The following is a 14,221-nucleotide window of genomic DNA, read 5'->3' as shown; positions in this document are numbered from 1 at the left end:
CCCCAATGTTGAAACCAAAGTAATGGGTCTGACAACCTCAAGGTTGATCCATTGGTAAATTACATGACATGTTGATCCCTGTCAATGCTTCTCAAGGTTTATGGGATACTGTAAAGAGGGTGGGGTTTACTTCACAATGATGATTCACATTGTGTCAGCCCACCATAGTGGCTTTCCTTTGAAATACTAATTTGTGAATTTTAATAAAAGATCAATGCTGCTTTGTTAAGGATATACTGGACAAAAAAACCATTAACATGCATAAGACAGAAATCTCAGACCTTTGATGATATCATTTATGGCCAAGAGGAAGGTGTTTGGGTCAAACCTTGGCCCTTCCATTGAATTACAGCATCAAGGCTATGGGTGTACGACTGCTTTTTTTTACATTTGCTTTTGCTAATGTGTTTTAAGAAGGCAAGGATCCTATTTACAGTTTAAGCACCAGCAAAAGAAATTGGGTAGAAGTAAACAACACAGTGGACTTTTACACAAGAGAACATGGTTTATGTCATGTTTCCAAATGACACTAAATATACGTCAAAATAACACTAACTTTTCAGTATGGAGTGAAAAGGGTCTGCTTTCCATTAGATAGATAGATAGATAAATACTTTGTTCATCCCAAAGGAAATTTTAGGCATCCAGTAGCAAGACAACAATAACACAACAAACACATACTGTATCCACACATATATCACACATACATAAGGATACAAATTAAAAACACTCACAGAAATGCAATGACCTTGATAAGGTAAGATATTATGGTACACTGTGTGCAATGGTGATAGTGCAAAAGTGAACAGTGCAGTAGATCATGATTCAATACTAACCATGACTATTACATTTAGCCTATAAACTGACTGATTGAATAAGAACAATATGTAAAAGGGAATACGTTATTAGATGTAAGATGTAGACCACAGTCCAGATTGTGTAGGAGGGCTAATATAGTCAATAAGACAGCTGTACAGCAGACAAGTGATATAATGGTAGGGGCTGAGCGAGACAGGCTCATGCTGAAAAGTCAATTTCTCCCCTCCCCTTTGTGTTGTATTGAAGAGCTGGATGGCCCTGGGAACAAAGGACCTCCTTAATCTGTCTGTTGAGCATGACAGTGACAGAAGTCTGCCACTAAACATGCTCCTCTGTTTAAAGAATGTGCTGTGTAGTGGGTGGCTGTTATTGTCCATGATTGCCAGCAACCTTCTCATTGTCCGTTTCATTGCAGTTGCTGTAAGTGACTCCAGCTCAATACCAACAACTGAGCCAGCTTTCTTTACCAGCAGTCGCCCAGCGTCTCTCTTCTTAATGCTGCCTCCCCAGCACACCACAGCATAAAACAGGACACTGGCAGTGACTAGTAAAACATCCAGAGGAGCTTACTGCAGACAGTGATAACCGCAGCCTCCTCAGGAAGTAGGGCCAGCTCTGCCCTTTGTGATACAGCGCATCCGTGTTGGCTGACCAGTCCAGTTTATTGTCCATGTGTACCCCCAGGTACTTATAAGTGCTGACCACCTCCACATGGACCTCTTCAATAGAGACTGGTGTCATGTGTGGTTTAGATTTCATGAAATCCAACTCCTTGGTCTTTGTTGTGTTCAGTTGCAGATGGTTACCTGGATTAGCCTGGGTCGACAACAGTAAATTTACCAGGAAAATTTAGCTATTTAAACTAATTTAAATAGCTCATGTTACTGTAGTGTGTGAGAAGTTAACTTAATTGAATATTGTATTTGGAACTTTTCGTTTGCAGGGGGAAAATGCCTCACCACAACAACTTTATTCCCCAAGACTATTTTGCAGATCTACCTGTGCTGCAACCAGAGTTTAGCGTTGCTGCTCAAGACAATTGTGATCAGTTTAAAGAAATGCAAACAACCCAAATCCTATCCTATCCAGGATTATATGTGTGGGACCAGACATTACGCCATAGCTCTGTGGAGATAGGGCTGGTAAGCGAGACTAGCTTTCCATAAACTGAGCCATCTGATCCAGACCTGTCGCTAATGCTGTGAAGAGAGCACAGCTGGAAGAAGCACTGTTCTGATGATTTCTCCCATACTTGTCTTAATTTGCAGAGCTATAAAACATTATAGAACACTATAGATCGGTCTGATCCGCCCACACATGCTGGGACATCCAAACTGGGACCTCACTTTTGTCGTGTTGCCAAATGTTGTCCCCATAAAAATCAACAGAACAAACTCAAAGGTAATATTTAGTATGTGATGATAGAAAAAAACCTTGCCAAAATATCCTCTTTTTGCCTTGCTCTTTGTTTCACAGTGCAGCGCCTTAAAAAACATCGTTTTTTTTAAGTATTTGGATCAGGTGCTGAACCATGTGAAGTCTTTTTTGGGAATGATTGTCTTACAGCAGAAACAGCTTCTATACACACCATCACACATGGCACAGGTGCAAAGGGGATGAGGCGGCAGAACTCAGTTGATGCTGTAAACTGCTCTGTCATGCATCGTTTGCCTAATTCACAAAACTAACCTCCCAACGCTGACGTTTGACTTTGTCGGTGTCCGGGGTAGACTGTCACAATCACTCATCATTTGACCTTGAACAGGTTCCCTTAAATGCTCTTTTTTATGAGGGATTATTCAGAATAAGTGTGGGAGAACCAGAATGAAAAATTAAAAAGGACTCGCAGATGCCACATCATGTGTGGCTAATGTTAAAATGTTACCCTCACTTCACTGACTACCTCTCTTCCTCTCTTTTGGCTGGTGTCTCTCATGTTGCAGTGTGTGGGCATGTGTGAGAGGCAGCTTTAGGGCAAATGATGCTCCCTTCAGTGTTCATAAGCAAGATGTTCCAGAGTAGTAGCTCTCAGCTTTGACATATATGTATGTACACAGGGTGCGATTTTGAGAAGAAATCTAACATCATTGTTAGATGGAACACCACAAATGGCCGAGAGTAGATGTGGATCTGCCACAAAATCATAGTCCATTTGAAGAATATCAAATTTTGTAACCCAAAAATCTGTCAGCTTTTGGGCATGACCAAAACATATGCATGAGGTCAGCAGACGACTGGTGGCATCGGTTACAAGCGTCTACCACAGAAAGGTAAATTTAAGACATTCTATGACTGGTGTAATAAATCCTAAATCAGCCCATGTCTGGCACAAATGGAGGAGTTATGAACTAACTCAAGAATATTGCCCCACTGGGCATCTTGTAAATTAAGCCCCAGAACCTGTTCCCACTCCCCAGTCTGCTGGGGGAAGACTGAAACGATGCAGTCCATGTTACCTTTGATTTGTGAAATATTCCCTTTCTGATTGGGGTTCATCCTGAGAAGAGTACCCAGTAATGTCTGTGGTGTGATATTAGGAAAGTCAGGATAATATTTCTGAATAAAATGCCTAACTTGAAAAAAACTGAAAAGGTGAGATGATGCTAGCTTTTATTTAGCACACAGATCAGTGAAAGACACTGTAGGTCCCATTACCATAGAGATCCTTCAAATAATATGCTACTATCAGACCAAAGTTGAAAATTTTGAATGTTGGGATATGGGATAACAGGGATATGTTGGAAAAGGTAGAGGAACCTCAGGACATTCATTTTAATGAGGTTCACCCTGCCTGCCAAGGACAATGGTAAAGTAGACCATCTGCCTCCTCGAGCAAAGGAACAAAATGTTGTTAAAAATGTTGTTAAAAGTATCCGATAGGGACTTAGAAAAGAAAATTCAGAAATATCTAAATCCTTCATCCGCCCAATTGAAACAGGCTTTACTATCTGGCAACCGCCCCTTGTTAATTGCAAATAATTCACTCTTTCCAAAATTTTGTTTATAACTGGGGGCGGGGGGGGACATCTGGTAGGGACGTTTTGTCTGGTTTACTGGACTTTCAAGCCTCTGGGTTGAGAAAGGTCCCATTTTATCATAAATACCCTAATAAGAACGTTATTATTAACAACACAAACACACCTTTAACGCTAAACTCAAAAACCTAAAACAGCCATTTGAAAAAATAAGGACAGACCAAACTGTCCTAATATTACAAGTATTTTGCCCTTGAGAGAATACATCATCACTTTGCAAAAACTATCCTATCTAGAAGTCTACATAACTCAAATTTGTCCTCACAGAAGTACAAGACCAATATCCAACACACACACACACACACACACGCACACCATCCACTTTCCTTTTATCTATTCTTCTAGCAGAGTCATCCCTACAACTAGTACACAGAGACAGAGGCGCTGTTACTTCGCACCTTATAGCGTCCACTTGGTCACATCAACATTCATGCATCAGTGAACACAGAGAGGAGAAGAGAGGGGGGGATGGAACAAAGAGAAAGATGACTAGAGGGATCCAATCCATCCACCCGTGCAGCAATGGTCCATCCAATTGTCACTGCACCATCCACTCCTTGAGTAAGTACGGCTATAGCAAACAGTACGATTAATTTATATTTATAAGATAGAAATTGAGAGATTAGAGATTGATTCTGATAATCGAGAATAATAGTGTAAGTCCTGTTAAATATGCGCTGTGTTTAACCCAGTGGGTGGGTGGGTGAGGTTCTTTGTATTAACCTTAGGAATGAAATAGTCAAAGATTTTAGTCCACTGTGTTTTTTCTTCCTCTCGGCTCTAAAGTTCTCTGTTGTGGTTTCAACTGCTGCGGAATTTGTTAATGAACCAAAGGAAATCTAACGGGAGCCCTTGTTATGGCACTCTGCTAATTAAGCTGGAGCCACACTGTTGTCAAAGGTTAAGGCGAGCAGTAAAGGATTTAAGAACCTCTTTTCAGGACCAGCAGCCAACATAGTATTTTATCTTATATGTGAAGCTTTAATATTCGCGCTAAGCTCAATTTGTTTTTTATTTTCTTCTGCAATGTATAATTTATTTGAGGTGCTTACTATGTTAATTCACATATATAGTTCTCACGGCGTGATGTGGAGGCAAAAGAGCAAAGCAATAAATACGCGTTTAAGAACCAACCTGTGTTTGCATTGTTGTTAGGAAAGCTTCAGTTAGGGCTCAGGATTATCGTTGAGGAAAGAATCCTATATTTTATATACATTTATTGTAAATAGTAAAATGGTTTGAGAGTTAGACTTTTTGTTTTTAATTTCAAATGAATAGTGATAGTGATAGAATACTGTTTTGAAAACAGTTTGACCAGTACATAATGAGTTTTTTTTTTGCATTATTTATTTTTTAACACACTGTACACATTACGTATTATATTTTTTACTTTACTTTCATCAGTGAAGAAGAATGTCTGCTTGGAAAAGTGTGGGTCAGTTTAAGTTAATCAGCTCTTTTTTTAAATGGGAGTGTATTTTTCTGTAAAAAAACGTATGAAGAGAAAATAGTCTGAGTTGTAGAGACAGTATGTATGGCAGTCTATGTAGAATAAGTGAAAAAAAGTTGGAAATAATATGGCATACAGTATACTCACTTTTAACCACTTTTCTTCATCAATCGCTCAGTCGTTGATACTGCTGATAGATAGAATACCATCAGTCTCTGCAACACTGCTCTGTAACATGATTTTACCAAAAACAAGCAAACCACACACTGAAACGAGTCAAACTAAAGATAGAAAGAAAAAAGAAAAATCCACAGTGGCCGTACCGGTGGTGATAATCTGTCACAGAGCAACATTTGAGATTTTGTGCTCTCATTTTGAACTGTAATATTTTGTGGGTGGATAGGATTTACCACCATTGCCCATTCCAAAATGGAAAATAAATGTAATCTCAATAAGGATGGCAGGATGTGTTGAGGCCCACTGATAAAGCCAGTAATGAGTACTTTGGCTGGTGAGACATTTCTAGAAGGACACTGAACTGTAGATAAGTATGAGATGCACTCTGTAGATGTAGCCGCACTAAAAACAGCAGCAGTGAAAGTTTACATTCATCAGCAGGCTTATAAAAGGTTACCAACACAGGCATTCCAGACATGTCTCCTGGCCCCTGCAAGCACCATGGAAATGTAGCCTGACAAACTCAAAGTTAATGGTAAAATGAGGAGAGATGGTTTTTATAAAAAACGAAATGGCAACTTGTTTTTATCTGCTTCTTATTTGCCTGACTTGTTTATTTTACAGCTTGTTGTCCTCACTGTCATTTGAGAAGGGTTTTTAATGAGCATCTAACTCGTCAGACTCTCTTTCCCTCAAAATAAAGGCCAACTGTTTCTTGTCTGGGAGATTTTTTTTATATTGAACTTGGAACTTTCAAAACAAAATCACTCATTATTGCCTCTATTTTGAAAAGGGTTTGTGTTCCTATGGCTGCATCATCTCAAACAGTGTATAACCTGTCCCATTAAGCGTCTCCTGCAGCATGCACAGCCCCTCGTCTCTGTGCGTACGTAAAACAACCTGTGTAGAGATGAGTAGAGGGTGAGTGACTCATTGGATGTTGAGTCTAAAAGCTACACAGGAAATCTCACAGGAAAGTGTCTGGCCTGGGACTATTTTTTTGCAATAGTTTTCCATCATCTGAATGGATAAGTTGCGATTTTACAGCTGGTTGAAGACTGGACCATATCTGCCTAACTACTTGGACACAACTTAATTTGTTGGTACTTTCTCGCCATTTCCAAATAAATATAACGTATTCTAAGAAACACAAAGTATGTTATTGCTACAGAAATTATAAGCACGCACTGGCTACGTCATCCTGTCATGCCTTGAGTCAGTCTGCTATATTTGGCTGCTGGTATACTGGCCTGTTATGGGGCTTTAATTAAAAATTTGATTAGACCATTACTTTTGTCTGTCTAAAATATGATGAATATGGCTCATCTGAAGTCATTTATTTCCATAGTTCCATAGATCAATGTTGCCTTGCCTTGTGATGGTTTTATGTTCACACTAAGTTTATGATCTGACTATTAGTTGAGTTTCAGGGTGTGGAAACACCTGTAGTGTGGTTCAGTTGGTCCAGAGCAAAGAAAACAATTATACATGGTAGCCTTTTATTTCTGGTCTGTGTCAGCTCATTGATTCAGGAGACTGGTGATTCAGTGTAGTCTGCCAATGCAGCATCTGGCAGACACTTTAATTCCATATGCGTGCGTACTTTTTAGAATTGGGAAAACAAAGCATTGAGATTTAACTTTCAACTATCAGTACTATTAGTATGGCCTTGCTTTACCAGTCGGATTTTCCAGTTCTCCACTTTTCCACCTCAGCACTGGGGAAAACCTGGGACCTTTTACTGGAAATTATTGGTTGATGGATTGCAGCAAGTGTCCGAACCGTCTGCACACACACCTATAATCACTGCCCAACCATTGAGCTCCAACAGGAGTGGTTAGTGTGCTACTGTTCTTTAAAGGTGAAAATTAGATGTACATTGTTTGCAATATTAGCTTTGTAAAAGGCTCTGTTACTCAGTCATGAAAATATTGTTGATTAATCTTCTGTTAAATTAGCCCTTTATTACTCCCTATTGTTGAATCCTTTTGTCTGCAGTCCAGCCAAAGTTGAATGGAACCCAAATTGAACCAGAAAGGAGAGAGACAAAGAGATGGAAATACTGTCTCAGCTGGAAGAGATGGATGATTTCCCATCAGTTCAACCATCCACTGCTGCCGGTGGGCCGGTGGTCCGACCATTTGTAAAAACACTTTTCCTTAGTGGAGTTAGGTCCAAGGATCCTTTATTTGGGAAAAAATGGAGAGAAAAACTGAGGAGCCACCATGCTGGTTAAATGGACTTTATATAGTCGGATGAGAAAAGCTAGATACCAGTGTTCGCATGTTTGCATAAGAAAATCACAGATTCTTACTGGAGATAATAATCGTCAGAGATATAGACGGAAAAATGTGTTTAACCTTGGGTCGCCAACTATGTAAAAAATATGTGGTTTGCCAGGATTTCACAGTGTTCAGAGTCTGGTGTGTTTTTTATATCCAGCTGAGATCTACCACGCTGTGTTTATCTATGGAAACTAACACAAGAGCTCCCCTCTTTGAAATCAACAGGGTCCAATTCTGTAGAAATCTGGTGTTTTGTAGGCAACACACACTGGCACGATAGATCTACATGAGCACATGACACAAAAAAACAACTTGGTGGCAGTTGCCTTCTCTTTGCGAGTTTTTTTCATTACAGTACATACAACAGTAAATTAAACAGGTATAGAGAGAGGTTGGGTAGTTGTTGGAGTTTCTGCAGAAGGAAGGAGTCCTATCATACTTGTTTTTCCTCAAACTCTTCAAGGATCATAAACTTCCACATGAGGATGCCATCTTTTGTAAATGTCCTCATTTACTCTTTGTTCCTGGCTTTGTCCCATAAGATTTAATAACGGGCCATCGGCCACATCCACTGATGGATTCATGCCAGTGAGGGACAACAAACTGGACGTGCCGTTTCCCACATGAAACCGTTAAAATCCTGTTTACATGGAGCTTATAAATCTAAATCTGATTCATTGTAATGTAGAGCAGTTTAAGCTTCATTAGATCACATGACATTTATATAATCTGTTTGACAACCAGTAGCTCTACAGAGTGTTTTGTTTTGATTTTTCACCCAAAAACTTCACCATCGCCGCACAGGCAGCTTTTTTTTGCAAAAAACGCTGTGATAAACCGACCGTTTGCTACCTACCAAACTACAGACCAAGATAGCAACTAACTAGGGAACCTACTTTACAGTAAGGAGCAAAAGAACAACGTAGTTTTGGTGGAAACCAAAGCAGAGCTAAAAGGAGAGCAAATATATTGGACTAACATGTGTGAGGTGGCCAAAAACACGTCTCCAAATGAATGTTAATGTTGCTGCCTGTCTGCTGGATGTGGCTACTGTTTGCTAACACATTAGCCAATTTTATAAAGTATGTCCGCGTTGTGTTTACAGCTTGTTATGCTTCCCTCAAGTGGACAATACTATGAGGTGTGTACCTTAAATTATTTCTTTCTCTCCGCCATACAAACACATATCATGTAAACATGATAGAGAGTATTGGCCAACCTTTTCACGCTTCTGATCTACATTTTTCAACATTATGAGATCTACCTGTCCCACATCCCCAATCTCTGTCTCATGATTAGTTGCAAAAGGCTACTGTTAATAGCAGACATGTTTTCCATTTCAGAGAAGAGAGTAATCAACTTCATGTGATCGTTGGCATAGGGAGGAGGATGCTAGTTTCTCATTAGCTGGTGGCAAGTCTCAGGCAGGTGGATGGTCATCTGTCACGCTGAACCTGAACTTGAATTTTAAGGTTTTCATGTAGGGGAAGACACATTCACATAGGAAAGTTGATCCAAACAGGGCTGACAGGCAAATGGCTTTTCTGCTCATCCATTGCACCTCAGTATGCAACAGCAATTCAAAGTCTTTCACTTCCGTATCTTCCACATGAGGACGCAATAGCCTCCTCTGAAGGCTTCTTGCACATTTATCAGGTATTCCATGTTCAACACCTTCCCACACAAAGCTTGTTGTGATTGATGACGCAATAAAAATGATACAGTTTTGGAAGGAGTCCATTGACTCCATCCATGCTTAGAAAATATCCTCTTCCTGTGTTCAGTGGCAAGATGTCCAGTATCTCCTCTTTGGTGCTCATGTCATCGAACACCATTCTGACATAAATACACATATGTGTGGAGAAACACTCACAGCAGTCAATGTCATTTTTAAGAGGATCCTCGATGTTTCCAGGAACCAAAAGTTCTGCTTCAAGTCCCCGAAGGAACCGCGTACAAAGAGTGGACCTGTAGCTAGAGAGGTGCCATACTCTAATGCATGTATATAAGTGCTGTTTATGCATGATATCTTTGGGCCTGTTTGTGTGTGTTTGATGTGCATGAAATAAAATCCAAAGCTTCTTTGCTTTCTATTCATCATTTGGCTTGTAGGCTTAACAATGAATAAAGAGAGATGAAAAGATGTGAGGAGAGAGGAATTTGAAAAAAGAAAAGAAAATAAAGGTTTGCAGAGGGCAGAGAGTGTGGGCCGGCTTGGGAGGTTCCTGCACTAAAGGTGTGGGAAAAATGTATTTCACCTTGTTGGATTTAATAAAATGATACATTAATTATGTATTCTGGAGACATTTACCAACATAGTCTCATGAACGGGTCCGTATGCTATTGTACAAAAAGTTATGCACACCAAAACGTATGATATCAATCATGTTTAGCAGAAAATGGCTGACTTTGAGACAGGTACAGAGCACCGTGAGCTGCCACACGTTACCGCAGATATTACAGTTAAATTTAGTCCACAAAATATAAGCATTGTGCAAAATGACTGGTGACTAGATAAAGAAAAAGATCAGGGTTAAACACTCCCAAGGAACTCACATTTCTTGGGTCAAAGTCTATAGTTTTCCCCAGGAATCAAACTCCCCTCCCGGGCTTGAAAGTCCTGTGTTTTAACACCCGACAACCTCACTTTGCGAGAGTGTAGGGAATACAGCAAAAACAAAACGGTATGCTTACAAATTACAGTGCTTAACTTTTTAGCTTTTTGAACGAATGGTTAATGAGAACAGGCTGCATTTACACAACCCACAGAAAAACTTTAAAAACTCCAGCAAACACCCACACACAACGAAACCATGCAAAATAAAACACATGCTGACCCCCATGTCCAAAGATTAGATACACAGATGTGACACATTTTCAGCAAGACACACAGAGACTGGCAGTGATACTTACACAGACACACAGACAGACATACACACAGACACACACACAGACCCACGCACACAAAAGGAGGGTGTCGGGGCTGATAATGGGCTTTTATATTGCCGCTGTGAGACGAGAAACAGGTCTCATTGTGTCACAGTGTATTATGGTAATCACAGCAAGAATGGGGTGGATGACGATAGACAATCTATTCCGCTGGAATGACGACATGCTCGGCAATGTGGGGTCCTTACAGAATGACATTCAGTGGTGTGTAGCAAACTTTTATGAGTTGCATGGTAACGGAAGTGACTTATGTGCCAGGGGATTCCTGATAGAGTTAATTACAGCTTGTAGTGACTGTGGTCTGGTTTATGAGCCCCAACATTGCTCAGATGTGAGCGGACTTTCAAAGTGCTTTGAAATGAAAAGCCCTGGAACTGTGAATGTGACCATGATCGGTTTCTGGAAAGAAATTACATTTTGCTAGCTGAGAATTGATTCGGCAGGTGTGACTACAGATTATCTGGATGTGATAGCTGCACAAATTATCCTGCTGCAAAGTCAGTCAAGGTGTTGTGTATGATATAAGAGAGAAAACATGGCGGGACAACAAACAACTCTATATAAGGTCCGATATACAGGAAACTGTTCATTCTGCAAATATTAAAGTACTGATTGAGCGTATCACGATTGTATTGTATCGTATCATGCTCATCAAGTTATTGCATAAACTTAAGTGAATCCTATATAAAAATCCTATATCTATAACTCTATCTATAACATCTGCATAATGTGTGTTTTGGTCAGGAAGCCAAATCATGATAGTTTTATAAGAAATTAAGTCTCCTAAACCTAAATATGAATTGCACTTTGAAGCTTACTTGGTAAATTATAAAGTGCCTTTTCACAAAATCTATGGAGCTTCAAACTAATCTTAAGAATCAGAGATTGTAAAAGAGAAAAGAAAAACTGATCATTGTCGGGCACATTTTAAATACAAAGTCTAGTCATGCAGCCTTGCAAATGGTAGCGTGCTAAACACGCTAAAAGTAAAAAACATGAGATCCATTATACATGCTGGACACCAGCAATCTAGCATAGGGACAATTTTAGCATGCTGATTCTAGCATTTAGCTCAAAGCACAATGGTGTGTAAGTACAGCCTAACTAAACCACTAGCATAGATGCAGACTCTTATTCTCTTTGAAAGCTAATCAAGGGACAAAAATAGCAAATTATCTTGCGCTTTAAAAATCTGAATTCATGGCATATAACTTTGTCGTCAGTTCACACCGAAATTCATTTTGAAATTCAAATCGCATGTTAGAAGTTGGTGTTCATAATTTAAAACATGACTGGAGTGAGAAGAGATGCCGTCAACAAGTCTAAGCATGCTATTTTTGTTACTTGTAGGAAAGGAGTGTGCAACAGGTTGACCAATGACCTCAGCGCCAGCTTTGAGTCGATTGTGTAATTTAGTTAAGTTAAGCACAGTGCTGCAGTACAGCATGACACTCTGAATCCCCACGTTATAAAACAGAGAATTAATCCTGCTGCTCGTTCCAAAGGATTTAAGCCTACAGAGTAAGCAAAGGCACCGCTGTATCTTTTTACAAATGTGCTCTATGTGATGAGTCCATCACACACACACACACACACACACACACACACACGATTACTGTATTGTATTACAAACAACCATTAAATCAATAAGTCTAGCATACTGCAATTTGCCAGTCTACTTCTACAATGACTGGGTTTCTACACATGCTGGACCACACTTCCCCAGTCAGATGGGTATTGTAGTTCTGCCCTGTGTCCTGGGGGGAGCTAAGCCCCTCATCATCTGACAGTCCACATCCTCCAAGCTGCCCCATCAAATGACCCTCTCTCTTAACCTCTGTCTCATGCATGACTGTTAATAGCCAGCATGGCCACATTGAACCAAGAAGGGTAAAAAATAAATAAAAAATTATATTTCTTTGACCTATTTCAATAGACTTCTTAACATTGAAGATTGGATCAGTGGCAGTAGCTCTGTCAGTAGGGAGTTGGGTAAGTCCCCATACAGACCATACCTCTCCAGCTACCTGGGCACTGCCAAGGTGCCTAACCCCCAACTCTGAGGGGCAGCCCCCTCACTCTGCCATCTCTCCATGTGGTGCATGTATAGGTACTCATCATATGTGTGTAAGTCAGGCTTGTGTGTAATAACAACAGAATTAAAACAGTGAAATGTCCCCTTGCGGGATTAATAAAATATACATTATTATTTCTCTTACGTTGATTTACACAAATGGTTGTTCTTTTGCCTTATACAACCAACTCCTACAATGAAGCCGTCCACTTGGGAACCCATAAGTATATGCATATTATATCTCTCTTTGTTGTATTTAGTGTTGCTTGTAATATATGCAATGAGTTTTGAGTGTAGAAAAAGTTATACCTTAAAAACAAGTCAAGTTCCCAGGAGAGTGTTTTTCTGTTCCCGGAACAGAAAATGTATCATTTTAGGGGGGAAATATGAATTTCTAGTAAACACATGTGTTAACATTTCTGGACCATTACCTTTATATTTATGTGTGGATAGACTTACTGTATATTCCTCTTTTCCATGTGTAGACAGTTTTCCCGACACAGGATGAAGGGAAGACACGGAACGCTGAAAACACAGAATGTCTGGAACACAAAAATGTCAGAACAACACTGTTGTAAGGAGTGATTCACCACCCAATTTGAAATATACACAGTATTTACAGACATTTTGGCTACAATTCTTCCTTTAAATACCTCAAATATCCAACATCCCCAACAGCAGCCATTTTTTTTTTTTTTATAAAATCAGAGAGCTAATATACCCCTATCACCTAGACATTGATACATATACATTTCTTCTGCACATAGTGTATAGAAAATATAAGAAAACAGAGATGAATATGATTGATAGGAGGGAAAAATAACATCATGGATACCAAGGACTTCAGTCACCCTGATGAATACCAAGAAGTGTTCCTGACACAGCCTCTCATGACCACACCATGACATAACTGACACACACAAACATACACATGAAAATATGTTTCCGTGTCTGGCCAGCTCCAATATCCTAGGCTGCATCGTGTCTACACTCCCTTCCTTCAATCAGCTAATGACAGGACAGCAAATGAAAAATGGCCCTGGAGCTGCAGTTAATCATGTCAGTGTTCTTCACTTGACAGCAGGAAGCTTTAGTCAGGGCCATGGCACAGGGCCCTGTTTGAATTTTCAATGAAAACACCACAAAAACCACTTCATTGTTTTTTGAGAAGCAAAGCCTTCTTTCTTAATTTAGAAGATGATTTATAGAGGCTGAACAGGACAAGTTCAAAGAGTTTTGCACATAAATTCAACTTGTCTGTACTAAATAAAAAATAGAAAAGAATGCATATCACAGTCTAAAAATACCTTATTACTCAGTTCCAATTGTAAGGCCAGTGGTCCTCTTTATAAATCAACATGCATTTAAGGAAGAGAGGGGTTTTAACTACAGCTCTACTGGTTGGGAGGCAGCTCTTCTGACAAAGTAAAGC

The sequence above is a fragment of the Etheostoma cragini genome, chromosome 19 (genome assembly GCF_013103735.1).
Source record: "Etheostoma cragini isolate CJK2018 chromosome 19, CSU_Ecrag_1.0, whole genome shotgun sequence".
In the NCBI taxonomy this organism is placed as follows: domain Eukaryota; kingdom Metazoa; phylum Chordata; class Actinopteri; order Perciformes; family Percidae; genus Etheostoma; species Etheostoma cragini.
The sequence above is the reverse complement of the archived record's forward strand: the minus strand, read 5'-3'. Positions refer to the sequence as shown.